Source organism: Zalophus californianus, chromosome 1 (assembly GCF_009762305.2).
Source record: "Zalophus californianus isolate mZalCal1 chromosome 1, mZalCal1.pri.v2, whole genome shotgun sequence".
NCBI lineage: Eukaryota > Metazoa > Chordata > Mammalia > Carnivora > Otariidae > Zalophus > Zalophus californianus.
The window spans coordinates 92140918-92158995 of record NC_045595.1 but is presented as its reverse complement, the minus strand read 5'-3'; the positions used below and the strand labels follow the sequence as shown (position 1 = coordinate 92158995).

The window sequence follows — 18078 nt, the reverse complement described above, 5'->3', positions numbered from 1 at the left end:
TCTCTTATTCTGTGAATTTGTTTTGCTTTGTTTTTAGATTCCACATATAAGTGAAATCATAACAGTCTTTGTCTTTCTCTAAATGACTTATTTCACTTAGCACAATGCCCTCAAGTTTCATCCTTGTTACAAATGGTAGGATTTCCTTGTTTTTCTTTTTATGGCTGAATAATATTCCATTGTATGTATATATATCACCACTTCTTTATCCATTCATCTATCAGTGGACACTTAGATTGTTTTCATGTCTTGGCTATTGTAAATAATGCTGCTGTGAACATGGGAGTGCATCTATCTTTTTGAATTAGTGTTCTCATTTGCTTTGGATATTTCCCAGAAATGAAATTGCTGGCATAAAATTATATGCAGTTTTCTTTTTAATTTTTTGAGGATCCTCCATACTGTTTTCTTAGTGGCTGTACCTGTTTACAGTCCCACCAACAGTGTGCAAGGGTTCCCTTTTTTCCATATCCTCGCCAACACTTGTTATTTCTTATCTTTTCGATGATAACCATTCTAACAGGTATGAAGTGATATCTCACTGTGGCTTTAATTTGTATTTCCCTAATGACTAGTGATATTGAGCATCATTTTTCTTTTTTTAAAAGATTTTATTTATTTGTTTGAGAGAGAGAGAGAGAGCGGGGGCAGGGCAGAGGGAGAGAATCTTAAGCAGACTCCCCGCTGAGTGTGGAGCCCAACATGGGGCTCCATCTCATGACCCTGAGATCATGACCTGAGCTGAAATCAAGAGTCAGATGCTTAACTGATTGAGCCACCCAGGTACCCCAATATTGAGCATTTTTTCATGTACCTGTTGACCTTTTGTAGATCTTCAGAGGAATATCTATTCCGGTCCACAAAGAAATTCTTTGTACAAGTAATAAGATAATAAAACACCAACTTATCAAACAGATCAATAGACAGAACTGAAGATTATCACAATGATTATTTCCATAAGTAAAAATGACTGATATGAGAGTGCCTGGGTGGCTTAGTTGGTTAAGCATCTGACTCTTGATTTCAGCTCAGATCATGATCTCAGGGTCTTGAGATTGAGCCCTGCGTTGGGCTCCTTGGTGGGCATGGTGCTTAAGCTTAAGATTCTCCCTCTCCCTCTGCCCCTCCTCACTCTCTCTCTCAAAAAAAATGATATGAGAATTTATATTACTTATCCTTTCCTGATATCTAATAATGAACAAGAACACTCCATTAAAAATGGCCACATTCTTTTCCTAGTTTAGTATATTTGCTTATTATTTTACGATAGCTCTGAGCTATAGCTTTGATGTCTGTAAAAGCTATAATTTTGCTACAAACCTTGAAATTAATCTAGAAACAATTTAATGTCCAATTTTTCAATGCACAGTTAAAGAAACAAGTAGGTAAAACTAATCAAAATGCCTTGGTGTAGATATATTTAAAGAGTATGGAGAAAACATATTTTCACTTCAGATGGTTCTTAAACATTTATAATACCACATTTATATAAGAGACACACATACCAAGGCTGTTCCTAGTACATAGTAGGTGCTTAGAAAATATTTGTTGAATAAGTGATTAACACACTTTACCAAATAAGTAAGCACACACTACCATGTCATAGACACACTTTCTGAAAATTATAGGTTTTTAAGCATTAAAAGGTATTCAAATGATGTGTGGCATATTTACTGGAGGGGGTCAGGTACAAAGTCCTCAGAGAAATGTTCCTTCACATCTGTTTTGTTTGTTGCACAGCATGTCGATTTTTAACTATCTTTCCCAGACCCCCTTCCGTTTCTGCACCTGTGAACGTACACTCAAATATTATTAGAAAGGTTCCATCCTTCCCCTAGGGAAGCCACCCTTTTCACTTCTTATTTTAGGAAGAATCTCTGTTGGATTAGATGAGGCTTGTACTATTTTCTCTGGCTTTTCAAAACTTCTTATAAAACTTCTTTTTCTGGGCTCCCAGACCTGAAAGAACACTAGATACTGAATTCTACTTTCATTTTCAGTTTATTCTACTGTTTTTTAGTGGGTTGTAACATTTGGATTGCCTACATTCATTTTAAGTCTCCCCCAAATCCATGTAATTTTGTCTCACGCCTCATTCCACATGTTTAGCGACTATCTAATCAATTGTATGTTTGAGGACATAGAAGGCATCAGTCCTGCAGGGAGTATCATTGGGGAACACCAGGGATCCCTGAGCAAAACAGGCTCTGTGGTGGCTGGGGTAGGGATGGGGTACAATGAGCAGGGCTAGAGTGCCTAAGGATTCAGCCTTGCAGAGCTCACACCAATTGATTGAATAGAATTTACTCAGGACTTTTATTTTTGCGGGGGGGAGGGATGGTGGGTAGGCATGGGAGGTGTCACAGAATGGAATACTTGGCCTCTTTTTTTTTTAAGATTTTATTTATTTATTTGACAAAGAGAGAGATAGCAAGAGCAGGAACACAAGCAGGGGGAGTGGGAGAGGGAGAAGCAGGCTTCCCTCTGAGCAGGGAGCTGATGTGGGGCTTGATCCCAGGACTCTGAGATCATGACCTGAGCTGAAGGCAGATGCTTAATGACTGAGTCACCCAGGTGCCCCGAATACTTGGCTTCTGACTCTCAGCTTCTTGCCTCTTGAGGCTTTGGGAATACCCAAGTAAGTACAGACACTGCAGTTCCTCTCTACCTAGTCTGCAGGTTGCAGATGCTAGATTACCTATCCATTTTCCCTGTCCCGTTCCCAACAGGCCCATTGTTGGGTAGGAACCCCTCTCTCCTCACCTACTCTGCCACAGCCTACTGCTCAGGGGAAGCCTGATCCCTGTTTGGTTCCAAGTCTGGGCCTGATTGGTCTAATGGGACTCTCATCCCCTTTGTCAGAGATTGAGTAACAAATGGGCATGAGACCCAATTTGAGCCAATGAAGTGTGAGGAGAGGTTTGCTGGGACTTCGAGGAGGGACTTCCTCAATTTCTAGCAGAGCTCCTGGCAGCAGCTGACTCTCTTCCAACAGCAGTTGTTACAGATGAGGTCAAACTGGGGGCAGCAATCTTACCTCCAGCTGAGGGGTAAACCAAAGCATAGAGGAGGGCACTGCTAGAAGGCAGAGGAGGTGAATGCTTCCCTACTTTTTAATCCATGATTTGGGAAGGCAGTGTTTGTCTTTTTTCCTACTTCCCTTCTCTCCATGAAGAGGGACTTCTAAAAATAATTGTAAAATATGTACAACATAAAATTTTGCCATTTTAATTGTTTTAAGTGTTCAGTTCATTAGCATTAAGTGCATTTGCATTGTTGTGCAATCATTCCTCTATTCATCTCCAGAACTTTTCCATCATCCCAAACTAAACACTCAACACCTATTAAACATGAAGAGGATCTTCTAATCTGGCTGGATTCCAGGCTATGGGCTCTTGTTTGCTAGAGGAGGTCACAGTGTGCTTGAATGTCAAACACATAGGGGTGGCTTTCTTTCTGGCTTTTCCTTCCACCTACATAGCAGGAGGGATGAGCTATGTCAAGGCCTGCCTCCATAGGGGAGGCCTGGAAGTCTTTGTCCCTCCACTTCTTTTTTTATGAGAAAGTACTGAGAGAGGGCTGGTGGCTGGTTAGACACCCCCCCCCCCCAATCATTTGTTGTTTATTTGAACTTCAAATTTAACCTGTCTCCTATATTTTTATTTGCTAAATCTTGTATGCCTAGGTACGGAGAAGGCAGCCCATTGACTTGGGAGGCTTTGAAGGACCCTGACAGCAGCAGTGGACACCAATGCCTGGCCATAAGGATGAAGCAATAGACTAGCAGAGACTAGCATGGAGATAGGACACTCTAGTGACACTCCATTTCCTCATTCCAGTTGCCAGGATGGAACCTAAACTGGACCTCACATCCCACCTGACCTCTGATTGTGTTGGGTGTTGGAGGATGAGAACACAGAGAGAATCCTGAACTGGTTGAGTATTAACCCGAAGGGAGCCAAGAGAAAAAACCTAAAGGCGACTGAATTACCCTGCACTGGCAAGATGAAGCGGAAATGAGCCCTTAGCACCAAGGTCAGTTACAGCATAATAATGTCACGTTTTCCACATCTGAGTGAGTGAGTGAAAATTCGTACCTGCTACAGATAAAAGATGAGACTGATGAGATTGTCTTGGAGGTCTCCTCTGTAGCAATAGTTTCATAGCTGTAGAGCTGAGACTTGAGGCTCTTGAAGGATAAGTAAGACACGGATTAGGTGAGGATGAGAGCATTTCAGAAGCCCCTGTTGAGTGCCTGGTTCCAGGAGACCCAGCAAAAGGGAACGGGTGGGAAGAGGTGTGAGGAAAATCATGACCATTGTGTGTGTGTTTTCAGTTTGCTGCTTCTTAAACATTTGAAGTTGAGAACTGGCTAGAGTTAAAGATTATCAACAGTGAGAGGCAGGCAATTTGCTCTGATTAAGCTGATTTAAGAGCTGTTTCTTTTGTTTTTTAATTATTGAAGTATAGTTGACATTCAATAAGAACTGTTTTCTTTTCTTGTTTTTTAAAGATTTTATTTACTTATTTGTCAGAGAGAGAGAGAGTACAAGCAGGAGGAGCAGCAGGTAGAAGGAGAAACAGGTTCCCTGGTATCATGACCTGAGCCAAAGGCAGACGCCCAACTGAGTGAGCCACCCAGACGTCCCAATAAGAGCTGTTTTCTTAAGGGAACTATGAAAGGATTTTCTAGGGAATGAACTGGTGAACAAGCACATTTTAACAGGGAGAGCCACAAAGGATGCAGAAAGTCTGAAAGCCAAGGGAATTGTTGCAGGGTGTGCTATGCTTAGCTTCCTGCCTAAGCAAGCAGTACACGCCGCAGGCACAGTGGGTTCTGTCTGCTTGCAGAGAGGGTGGAAGGCTTGGTTGGGTCTCCCCCAACTCTGCAGAGGAGATCTGGGGCCAAGGGTGCAGCTTTGTGCTCTGCCTAGCAGCGCCACGCTCATCAACAGCGAGAGAGCACAGCAGTGGCAGGGTACCGGCTGGAGCAGGAGCCCACAAGGCCGTTCCCGCCCAGTGAGGAAGAGGTGAGTCATGGCATTGGTGACCAACTCCCTTCAGGGGAACCCCGTGGGCTGACACAGGGAGCAGGAGCGAATTGTCAGGCTGGAGCACACAGGCAAGCAGGATGTGGCTGACACTCACCAGTATATATCAGTACTATTGATCAATAGTCACACCTATAGATTTATATAGGAAGGAGTGAGCGCTGCTAGTAGAACCCTGCCACATATATATCTTTATTGGCTTTGAAGGCCCTTATAAAATACATGGAAGGCTAAGAGGAGAGGTGTGCAGAAGCTATAAACATGTCACCTTCCATTTTAAAGGTTGCCCCTTGTGAAGAATAATGAAGAATGAAAATTGAAGTATTGGCTACTCCCACTGTTAACTAGCAGGCTTTGGTTTTTAGATTGTGGCTTTTGATACCAGCCCTTCTGGCAGAGATTACTGAGTGCGCTGCATAAATCTGGGCAGACTTGTTTGACAGGAAACACCTACCTACTTGAGAGATTCCACCCAAAATTGGAAGGAGTCGGGGGAGGGGAATAAAACCATGAAAGCTGCTATCACACAGCACAAAAGGAATATGAAAACAGAGACATTTTTAGGTGGAAGCATCCAGTAAATGGGTTCGAGATCTGTACACTATAGATCAGGTACAGAATCTGAGAAACAAAATATAGTCGACATTTTTAGACCGTGAGGTGAACATAATCCCATGGAGATGGGGTGCAGTGAGAACTAATGTCTGGCCCGGGCCTGTCATACCTGTGAGGAGAGTGTCAGGAAGGCTAGAGCTCAGAACAAGCCAAAGCTTGTGGTTTAAAAAAAAAAAGGCCAAAGACAAGCAAAAGTTTTTTAAAAAGCTATGTTAGGGGCAAGTAGAGCATGGAAGGTGTAGGCCTGCTGTTTGGGAAATTTAGTGCAATGTTTGTAGATGATAAAGACCCGGGAGAATGACACGGAGTGTAGCTTCTGTCTCCTCCAGCAAAAGAATGTTTTTCAAAATCCACAGAGCCCAACTAATAGAGGAGAAGGAAAGATAGGGGAAGTGATCCAGCCTCCAAATACTTACTTGCTAGGGATGTGCTTGCTGAAAAATTGTTGTTAGCTAATTGGGTGCAAAAATGAAGAACGATGAGGAGAAGAGATCTTTACACAAAGGGATTCAAGTACTCATTTTAGAAGATCCCCTTTATGTGGGCTATCCCCTCCCAGCACTCCAGGAGTATCTGCTAGGCTTAATGGGCTGGCCTTGCCCTGCCACCTGCAAACCCTCTTAATGCCAGGTTACAGAGAAAAGGCATAAGAAAGTTAAGCCAGCAGATTACAGATCAAGGTCAAAAGCCCTGCCGACTTCCCATTTGCAAAGGTAGGTGCATGGGGCAGAAAATGTGGAGGGGCAATAGGAGGTCCTCTGGTGCTAGGGTAGGGGAGGGAGCGACCATATCATTCTCTGCTAAGCTGACACCTGTTCTCAGCAGGTGATTTAATCACTAATCTCTTAAAATAGCAGCTTGTTTCCTAAGCATTCTGGGTTCCTAGTAAAAACAGCTCTTCAGTGATTTCTTTTAAAGAGTCATAACTAGTCATAGCATGAAATATTGAGAAAATATTTTGGATAGCATGAAGAATTTAAAAAGTCAACTTTAACCTCATTTTCTAGAGATAGCCTCTGTTAACATTTTCTTTTATAATGCCTGTAATTTTCCCTGTTGATAGCAGGGCATACATAGGATAAAAACTTGGAATATAAAGAAAAGCTTAAGGAATTAAATGAAAACCACTTGTAATGCCACCACTGCTGATATTTTGATAGTTTTCCTTCTAGTCTTTTTTCTTTGCATACACATATATACATAATACATAGATACGTTTTTTTAATAAAATGAATCATGCCATACATACAGTTTTGTATCCTATTTTTTGCACTTGAAATTATATCCTGAGCATTTTCCTTATCATTAAGTGCTATTTAAGAGCATGATTATAATTGTCATCTGCTATTTTACTGTGCTCCAATTCATCTAACCATTACTTGGCTTGTTTCCAGTTCCTCAACATTTGAAAATAATGCCATCATAAACATCCTTGTATGAAAATCTTCGCTTAGGATCCATTTCTAAAGGTTGAATTACTAGGTCTGAAACCAGGGACATTTTTGAGGCTTTCGGTACATAATGCTGCCTTGTACTCCAGGAAGGTTCTATCACTTCGCTCTGTCCAGCTCCCACCCCAAGGGGCAAGTGAGCCCCCCTCATTTCTTGTCACCTTGTCTTAGACTTGCAGTTTCTGTCAGACGCTTCAAGGCCTCCCTGCTTTGTGCAATCCCATTGCACCACTGCCATCTTGTGTTCTTCCTCTGTGGCTTTTCTAGGGAGAGAAGACATTCTGGTCCTTGGAATATTTGAAATGCTCTCCCTGGAGTTCTCCAAAGACTTTTCCTGCTCTGTACTGTTTTTTTTTTTTTTTATTATTATTATGTTATGGTAATCACCGTACATTACATCATGAGTTTTTGATGTAGTGTTCCATGATTCATTTCTTGCGTATAACACCCAGTGCTCCACGCAGAACGTGCCCTCCTTAATACCCATCACCCGGCTAACCCATCCCCCCACCCCCCTCCCCTCTAGAACCCTCAGTTGGTTTCTCAGAGTCCATCGTCTGCTCTGTAGCTATTTTTATGTTTGCTATGAGGTGATATGTATTTCCCTCAGTTTGGTGAGCTCGGTAACTGTCCTTCTGGACCCAGCTCAGACCTTGTCTCCGCTGCAAAGCCTCCTTTGACATTCCAAGCTGGTTTAGGAGCCACTTGGCTTTTACTCTCCTCAGTCCTTCTCATGTCAAAGCACTTGTCACAGTGTGCTATGTGCTCAGCTGCCTCCCCTCCAGATGAGAGCTCCATGAGGGTAAGCCCATGTCTTTATTTTATTATTTAAATTCAATTAGCCAGCATATAGAACATCATTAGTTTCGGAGGTAGAGTTCAGTGATTCATCAGTTGCATATAACACCCAGTGCTCATCACATTAAGTGCCCTCCTTAATGCCCATCATCCAGTTACCCCATCCCCCCACCTCCCCTTCAGCAACCCTCAGTTTCTTTCCCACAGTTAAGAGTTTCTCCTGGTTTGTCCCCCTCTCTGATTTCTTCCCATTCCATTTTTCTCTCCTTTCCCCTATGATCCTCTGTGCTATTTCTTATATTCCTCATATAACCGAAACCATACAGTAATGGTTAATTCCCTGATTGACTTATTTTGCTCAGCATAATCCCCTCCAGTTCCATCCATGTCAATGTAAATGGTAAGATTTCATCCTTTCTGATGGCTGAATAATACTCCATAGTATATATATATGCCACATCTTCTTTATCCATTCATCTGTCGATGGACATCTGGGCTCTTCCCATAGTTTGGCTACGGTGGACATTGCTGCTATAAACATTGGGGTGCAGGTCCCTTTTCAGATCACTACATCTGTATCTTTGGGGCAAATACCTAGTAGGGCACATGTCTGTTTTCACTGTATCTTCAGCGCCTGACACTGCATCTGGCAGGTGTGGATATTCAATAAATGCTGAATAAGTGCTTACCTTATTTTAAAAATTCTTGAAGATTCATCTTTATTTCCAAACCCTGTAGTCCATCCCATTCTCCCTAAATGTTTACTAAGAGTTTTTCTGATTATATAAAGATGTAGTTCTATTTATTTTATTTTATCTTATTTTTCCAGCTTTGAGATATAATTGATACATAACATTGTGTAAGTTTAAGGTATATGACATGATGACTTGATATACATATATATTGTGTAATAGTTCCACAATAGGTTAGTTAACACATCTATCACTTCATATAGTTGTCTTCTATGTGTGTGTGTTTGGTGAGAACGTTTAAGATCTACTCTCTTATCAACTTTAAAGTATATAGTACAGTACGGTTAATTATAGTTACCGAGTTGTACATGAGATCCTCAGGACTTATTCATCTTATAACTGGAAGTTTTTACCCTCTGACCAACATCTCCCCATTTCCTCTAACCTTCCCTCACTCCCCAGCACTGACGACCACCATTCTATTCTCTATTTCCACGAGTTCGACTTTTCTGGATTTCACATATAAGTGAGATCATACTGTATTTGCTTTTCTCTTTCTGACTGATTTCACTTAGCACAAAGCCCTCAAGTTTCATCCATATTGTTGCAAATGACAGGAATTTCTTTTTTATGGCTGAATAATATTCCATTGTATATACATACCATATTTTCTTTATTCATCCATCAATGGACCCTTAGGTTGTTTCCATATCTTGATTATTGTAAATAATGCTTCAATGAACATGAGAGGGCAGATATCTCTTTGAGATAGTGATTTCATTTCCTTCAGATAATACCCAGAAATGGGATTGCTGGATCATATGGTAGTTCTATTTACAGTTTTTTGAGGAACCTCCATATTGTTTTCCATAGTGGCTATACTAATTTATGTTCCACCAACAATGCATTCCCCTTTCTCCACATTTTTGCCAACACTTGTTATTTCTTGTCTTTTTGAGGATAGTCATTCTAATAGGTATGAAGTGATACCTCACTGTGATTTTAATTTGCATTTCCCTGATGATGACTGATGTTGAGCACTTTTTCATGTACCTGTTGGCCATCTGTATGTCTTCTTTGGAAAACTGTCTATTCTGGTCCTTTGCCCATTTTAAAGTTGGATTATTATTTTTGCCATTGAGTTGTAGGTGTTCTTTATATATTTTGGGTATTAACCCCATTAGCAGATATATGATTTGCAATTATTTTGTCCCATTCTGTAGATTGCCTTTTCATTATGTTGATCAACCATTTCTTCTGTTCTGCAGAAGCTTTTCAGTTTGATGTAGTCCCACTTGTTTAGTTTTGCTTTTATTGCTTGTGTTTTATGTGTCATATGAAAAAAACATTGCTGAAACCAATGTCAGGGAATTTTTTCTTTATATTTTCTTCTAGGAGTTTCATAGTCTTGGGTCTTACATTTAAGTCCTTAATCCATTTCGAGTTAATTTTTGTCAGTGGAGTAAATTATGGGTCTAGTTTCATTCTTTTGAATGTGATTATCCAGTTTCCTTAGCGCCATTTATTGAAGAGACTATCTTTTTTTTTTTTAAGATTTTATTTATTTATTTGACAGAGAGACAGAGCGCACAAGCAGGCAGAGTGGCCAGCAGAGGGAGAGGGAGAAGCAGGCTCCCCGCCGAGCAAGGAGCCTGATGTGCGGCCTGATTGCAGGGCCCCAGGATCATGACCCAAGCCAAAGGCAGAAGCCCAACTGACTGAGCCACCCAGGGTCCCCAAAGAGACTATCTCTTCCACACTGGGTATTCTTGGCTCCCTTGTCAAAGATTAGTTGCTTGTATATACATGAGTTTATTTCTGGGCTCTCAATTCTGTTCCATCAGTCTATGTGCCTGATTTTATGCTAGAACCATATGATTTTGATGACTAACTATAGCTTTGAGGTATAGTTTGAAATCAGGAAGTGTGATACCTCCAGATTTATTCTTCTTTCTCAAGATTGCTTTGGATGTTTAGGGTCTTTTGTGATTCCATACAAGTTTTAGAATCATTTTTTTTTCTATTTCTTTAAAAAATGCAGTTGAAATTTTGATAGGGATTGCATTGAATCTATAGATGGGTTTGGATACCAGTTACTGTATTGGTTTGGGTACCTTGCATTAAATCTATAGATGGTAATCCTTGCTTGAGAGAGAACCTAGAGTTGATTTGAGGCACCCCCCCGCCAAAAGCAACAAGAGAAGGAAAAGGAATGAGGAAATGAGACAGAGGAGAAATAGATCAGAATATAAATTATAATTTACATTTCTGTATGATTTTATAGTTCACAGTGTTCTGTCATACACTTGTGGCAACTCTAAGCCCCCTCCTGAAAAAGATGAACCTTCATGCCAGATGCCGTGATGGCACTCTGTATCATCTTCCAGAGTACCTCTCACAGTTGCTGGTATATAATTATTAGTGATCACTAATATATCCCCAATACCTAGCACAGTGCTCAGTGCATTGTAGCTATTTAGTAATTGTTTACGAACTCTGAGAAAAAGCATTATTATCTATATCATATAGATATATCATTAGAGAGTTGGTACTTCAATCTAGGGAGCTGGATTCTAACTTTGGTGCTCTTTCCAGTAGACATCAGCTAATGTAGGGCATTTTTTTTTCCTCATGGGAAAAATATGAAAGTGGGAAAAAAATGGAAGGGGAGAATAACAGGGAAAGAAGAGAAGGAAGAGGGGAAGAAGAAATCATAGAGATGGAGAGAAGTGGTTTGAAACTGATACCTTGATGAGGAAGTGAGGATAAATACAGACTCACCAAAGATGGACTTTTCTGAGCAGGACTGCCCGACACCCAGGAGTGGATGTGTGATGAGGTGGATCACAACTATAATTTCCATGCTGGATTCATACACATGCACAAATGATCAAGAAGTGTGTCCTGCCTGTGATCTTACTAGAGTAAGTACTGTAGCAGGCAGTCTGCTAAGGAGCAGGAGAACCAAAGGCCAAGGTTTAGTCAGGTAACAATATTGGGTGTCATCACTACCTTGAAAGCTCATTCCAATTCTCCTGTTGATAAGCAGGAGAAAGGGAGACCAGACTAATAGATGACATGGAACAGGATTAGGTAACCAAGTACAGATCTAAGCTCCTAGGGCTGGATTTTGAAGTAGAAAGTGATATGGGTAAGGTTCATCCCTCTAATGTGCTTCTTATATGGCAGAATGGGCCACCAGCAGGACTCTGGCAGATACTTAGGCTTCCACTTGCTGTGTTTCAGGGCCCCAGTATGGGTGAGACAGATCCCAATATTTGGGCGTTAGGATATGGTCTCACATTTGCTTCCTCTAAGGCAGACAGGGAAATCTTGTAACTGTCCTCCCCATAGCAGGGCACCTCTGGGGGAGATCACTTTGTGTTTACTCATGTGCCTCCAAAATCTTCTCATTTTCCTCATGAGCCATGATGTACAAGAGGTCATGAAACACTGCCCTAGCCAAAACTCTTGTAGGGAGGGAAGATTAAGTGTGAATATGGACATGTCTCTGTCTGGGAAACTTCTCATTACCTAGTCCCAAGATTTATTAAAAGGGGCAGATGGATCTAGTCAAGTTCACTGGGAAGCACCTCTGTAGGTACAAGAGATTAATGGCTTTCAAATCTGTTAGGCCAGTGGTTCTTCAGATTTAATGATTAGAGTCTCCTGGCAGGCACATTAAAACAGTTTCCTGGGCCGTTTCCCCTGAGACTGGAATTCAGTAGTTTGGACTAGGGCTCATGCACACATTTTTGATGAGCTCCCAGGTGACACAATGCTTCTGGTCCGAGGCCCCTACTTTGAAGTCACTCCAGAAAAAGATGGGAGAAAAGCAGGGGGAGGAGAGGTGGAGATAGACTACCAGACTCTCTAGGGTGTTCATTTGTGTATGGGATAACTGTGTGTGTGTGTGTGTGTGTGTGTGTGTGTGTGTGTGTGTAGGGGTTGTTTTGGCTTTGCACGCATTGCTTCTTGCTCTCCCCTACACAATAAGGAAACTCGTTCCTTGGAGTTTAGAGGGGCAGAAAATGGAGACTAGGGGATGGAGAGAGAGCTGGAGTGCTGAGAAGAAAGAGAGAAGGTGGAAGCACAGGAAGCTCAGGACCTAGCGATAGAAAAGTTTTCCAGGCAGTTTGGGGCGGGGGGCGGGGAGGGCACATGTGAGAGCAGATGTGGGGCATGAGTGAAGTACATGGGAGGGGAAAGAGGAGTTCTCTGAGTGCCATGGCCCTCCAGGTGCCAGGGTATGAATGGAGGCCACGCAATGGTGTCTGAGAAATGCAAGAAAGAACTCAAGTTATCTTGAAATTAATTTTTTATTGCTGGATGGCATGTGTCTTAGGGTATGAAGCTGCTCTGAGTCTTTGGCTTCATTATGGTTACAATAGCATGATAGTTCTGAAATATCGTATGTGGGAGACTGGGGGGCCCAGGGCCCAGCAGGTCCCTCCTCCTGATTAAGTCCCTTCCCTGTTTCTCGCTGGGCCAACTGTTGCAATATTTCTCTGCTGATACTCTGTCTTGAGGCCTGGTTCCTGCAATCCCTCCACACACAGCCATTAGGCTAATAAGCCTAAACTAGAACTCTGAATGTAATAGCTACCCTTCAGTGACTTCTGCCCAAAGCCCTAGTGTTAGGACAGGCTCCCATTTCCCCTCCTAGCCTCTGGAGAGATTATTACATGTTCCACTGACTATTGATTTTAACCAAAATACCTTTCAAGGCAGTCAAGACCTCAGATTTCTTATTTCTATGGATGCTTCCACAATCCTTTCCAGCCACATGTACCTCACACACCACACCTCTGTTCCTTGGACATGTACTTACAGTTTCCCACCTCCATGCCTTTGGACATGCTATTCCTGCCAGCTAGAATGCATTCCTTATCCTCTCTGCCTAGAAAGATACGGGGATTTTTAGTACTTCCTTGGCTACATTCTTCAAGGTGTAGCTCAAATGCCTCATCTTCTAGGATTCTTCTCTGATCATCTCAACTCATCCTTCCCACCATGGATCGTTCTTTGTACTTTCCTGTACTATAAACTCTGCTTATATTGTGATTGTCTGTGTAGTCTTGTCTGTCTACCTCAACCTGTGTCATCCAAAATGGTGGCCACTAGACACATGTGGTATTTAAATTAGTTAAAATGAAATGAAATACAAAGTTCTGTTTCTCAGTGTCATTAGCCACGTTTCAAGTGCTCAGTAGCCCACGTAGGTAGTGATTACTGTATTGGATAGCACAGATAGAGAACCTTGCACCATCACAGAAAGTTCTAGTGGACAATGATGGGACCGTGTATCATTCACTCCCTCTCATGTTTATTGAAAAAAAATTAATTGCATTGAACCAATTAAAATTTTATTGGTTGTTTTGTATTGATTTTCCACCCAGCACTGGAGCTTCATTTTTTCAGCTTCTAAAAGGCTTGCTTTCTCTTTTGAGGATGGGCTATGTTCTGTTGAAGTGAAGCCCCATCTCCCTTTTCTGTGGGTTGCCTTCATTTCAGAGCCTTTCTGAGAGTTTTTTGGTGCACCATCTTCCCCTGAGAGGTGGCCCAGGTCACTTCCCATGGCTTAGCCCTTGAACAGCATTCATTTGTAATGAGGCCTCTGCCTTGGAGGGAAGAGCAGAGTTTCAGGAGAGGCTGCCTATCCTAGACAGACCTCACGCCTGCAGGGGGCAAAAGACATGGACACAAGGACTCCTATGACAATCAGCAATGGCATTTTGAGTGATCTTTCTCATTAACTTCTTTCAAGACAATTGTCTGTGGAAGAGGCTTCCGGGAAGCACCCACAAGGCCAGAGTGACCACAAGAGGGCACCAGTGCACCTTAAACAGCCTTTACCTCCCAAAACCTTGGGAACATTTCCTTGCGATGCAAGGGCAGGACACACACATCAGATGAGAAGGGAACAGAAAAAAAGAAAAAAAAATCATCACATTGTTCTGTCTAACTGGAAGGCCTGCTTACCATATATTTATGCATACAGGACCTCCTTAAATATAGGAATCATAAGAACGTTAGACAATAATAGGCAGACAAGAGATTAGATTGAAAATACTTCAAGTAAGAACGTGAATAGGTCAGTAGACTTTAAAACGGAATAAACCTCACTTCGAAGCGAGGTAGCTATGGAAACATTACCGAAATCATTCTGTTACTTCATGGCTGCAGTGGTTTCTGCAGCCAGAAAATGCTGTCAAGGGAGGACAGAATATTATTTTCTTTTTTTCCCCCTCCAGTTTCATTGAGAAATAATTGACATATAAGTTTAAGGCATACAGCATGATGGCTTCATTTACATATATTGTGAAATGGTTCTTATAGTTTTCTTATAAATAATACAACACAGGATCCTATATGCAAAGTTGCAAGAAATTAGATTTCAGAGGTAGAGATGTTTCGATAAAAACACCAACAGCTTTAATTTGGTTTCTGATAACTTAGCTCTGGGTTTGCATTTGTTAAATTTTTCTCTATTTCTGTTTTCTGTTGTAGAAAGAGAGCTGGTGAGAGATTTATTTCCATATCTCTGAATATATTATATATACACGTATGTGTGCACATTAAGCATGGCTGATAGAAGTCACCTTCATCCCTGGTATGACCCGTGTGAGGGCAACTGAACTATATGTAGCACTTAGACAAGGGGTTTACTTTTTTGTCGTGGGTAGGCCTGAAGCTATGCTGCCTCAAGCCCCTGGGTTCTGCCACTGACTCTCCAAGACCCTAGAACCTCTGTATATGCTCTCAAGCTTCCGGGCAAACCGCAGTGACCGCAGAAAAGTCATTATCATGGCTGTTCACTGACCATGCTCATCATGTAGGTGGAGGTGTGGGGAAACAAAGTAGGTTGATATAAGAGGGTTAGGTGTTTGGAAAGCAGGGTAAATGTGATAAGATTTGGTAAATGTCATGGTGGTGGGTACTTGGGACCAAGAGTGAAATTTTGGCATTATTATGAGGTCATTCAGCTGGGGGCCCAGCATGCCTCTCTCCTGGCCTGATGAGCACCTCTTCTCCCCAGAATTCCAAGGGAACTGTATATAAAAGGAACACTAATAAATTGGAAACCAAATACTCAATTTGACAATGTAGCATGCTCTAGTTGGAAACTGCATTTTCCACGTGCCTGAGGTCTCAAGACTAAGAAGTGGGATTTCCTAGGTTCACATGAGCCTAAGTATTGGATTATTACTTCTACTAGCCTGGCCACATAGAGAAAGGAAGTCAGAGAGGTGGAAGTGTGTAGCAATATACAGAGCAGGCCATGACTTAAATGGCATGTGTGGAGAAAGAAGAAAGGAAAAGAGCGGAGGAGCCCTGCATAATTATTTAAAAAGACAGTGGTCAATAACCTGAGGGTGGGAGTGGTGTAGGAATTTTGTACAGTCAAACTTGTCTTAGGGAAAGAAATCTTAGGTTCCTCCTAAGAAGTGGATTGAGTAACTTCAGTGAGCATCAGAATTACCTAGAGGCCTTATTTGAAACACAAGTTGCTGGGCACCACCCCAGAGTTTTTGATTCAGTAGGTCTGGAGTAAGGCCGATGAATCTATTAACAAATTACTGGGAATCCTGATGTCTCTGGTTCAGGGACCGTACTTTGGGAAAACCATGGCTCTAGAGCATTGTAAGTGGTTTAGGTAAAGTAACAACAACGTGGGTATGATATGGATTTAATTCTGTCCCTGAAACAGAAACCTAACAAAGGGCTTATTACTTAAAAAAATTTGTAATTCACACATCATACAATTCCCCCATTTCAGGTACATAATTCAATGGTTTTTAGTATGTTCACAGTATGTGTACCTCTGTTAGATAAATTTCATCACCCCAAAAAGGAACCCAGGACTTATTAGCAATCACTCCCCATTCTTCCCCACTCCTCCAGCCATAGGCAACCACTGAACACTGTCTTTTTCTTTTTTTTAGGATTTATTTATTTATTTTAGAGAGAGAGCACAAGTGTGGGGAGGGCCAGAGGGAGAGGGAGAGAGAGAAACAGACGCCCTGCTGAGCATGAAGCCGGATTTAGGGCTTGATCCCATGACCTGAGTCGAAATCAAGAATCAGACGCCCAGGGATGCCTGGGTGGCTCAGTCAGTTAAGCTTGTGCCTTTGGCTCAGGTCATGACCCTGGGGTCCTGGGATGGATTCCCGCATCAGGCTCCCTGCTCAGAGGGGAGCCGCAGGGAGCCTGCTTCTTCCTCTGCCTGCATCTCCCCCTGCTTGTGCTCTCTCTTTCTCTCTGACAAATAAATAAATAAAATCTTAAAAAAGAAAAAAGAATCAGATGCCCAATCAGCTGAGCCACCCAGGCTCCCCACTTTCTGTCTTTATAGATTTGCCTATTTTGGACATTTCCTGTAAATGGAATCACACAATATGTGGTCTTTTACAACGGGCTTCTTTTACTTAGTTTAATGTTTTGAAAGTTCATCCATGTTGTAGCATATACCAGTACTTCATTCCTTTGTATTGCCTAGTAATATTTCACTGTATGTTTACAATCCATATTTTATTTATCCATTCATTAGTTGACTGATGTTTGTGTTTTTTCTACTTTTTGGCTATTATGAATAGTGCTGCTATGAACATTCGTGTACAGGTTTTTGTGTGGATATATGGTTTCATCTTTCTTAGCTCTATACCTAGGAATGGATTTGCTATGTTATAGGATAACTCTATATTTAGCACTCTGAGGAATTTCCAAAGTGGCTAAAATTTTACATTTCACATGCCCATCGGCAGTGAGGGTCCAGTTTCTCCACATCCTCACCAGCCCTTGTCTTTTGATTATAGCTACTCTAGTGGGCCATACGTGGTATCTCATGTTGTTGTGATTTGTATTTCCCTGATGGCTAATAATGTTGAGCATCCTTTCATGTGCTTATTAGCTATTTGTATATCTTCTTTGGAGAAATGTCTATTCTTAGCCTTAGACCATTTTAAAATTGCGTTATTAGCCTTTTTATTATTGAGTTGTAGGAGTTCTTTATTTCTAGATATAAGTTCTTTATCACAGATATGACTTGAAAACATTTCTCTCATTATGTGTGGGTTCTTTTCACTTTTTTTTTTAAATTTTTCTTTTTTCTTTTTTTAAAAGATTTTATTTATTTATTTGACAAAGAAAGAGACAGCCAGAGAGAGAACACAAGCAGGGGAAGCAAGAGAGGGAGAAGCAGGCTTCCCACTGAGCAGAGAGCCGGATACAGGGCTTGATTCTAGGACCCTGAGATCATGACCTGAGCTGAAGACAGACACTTAATGACTGAGCCACCGGGGCGCCCCATCTTTTCACTTTCTTGACGGTGTCTTTTTTTTTTTAAGATTTTTTTTTCATTTATTTGAGAGAGAGAGAGAGTGGGAGAGCGAGCACAAGAGAGAGAGCACGAGGCAGGGGGCAGAGAGAGAGCGAGAAGCAGGCTCCCTGCCAGGCAGGGAGCCCAATGTG

At 41.7% G+C, this 18078-nt stretch overlaps 1 long non-coding RNA gene across 1 annotated transcript in view; it reads left to right on the top strand.

Moving 5' to 3' along the window:
- LOC113918629 overlaps nt 1-18078 on the top strand; it is a 63532-nt gene that overhangs the window by 28414 nt on the left and 17040 nt on the right. Inside the window, exon 6 of the long non-coding RNA XR_003518627.1 lies at nt 3840-4035. This is a non-coding gene — a long non-coding RNA (uncharacterized LOC113918629). The remainder of the gene's footprint in view (nt 1-3839; nt 4036-18078) is intronic.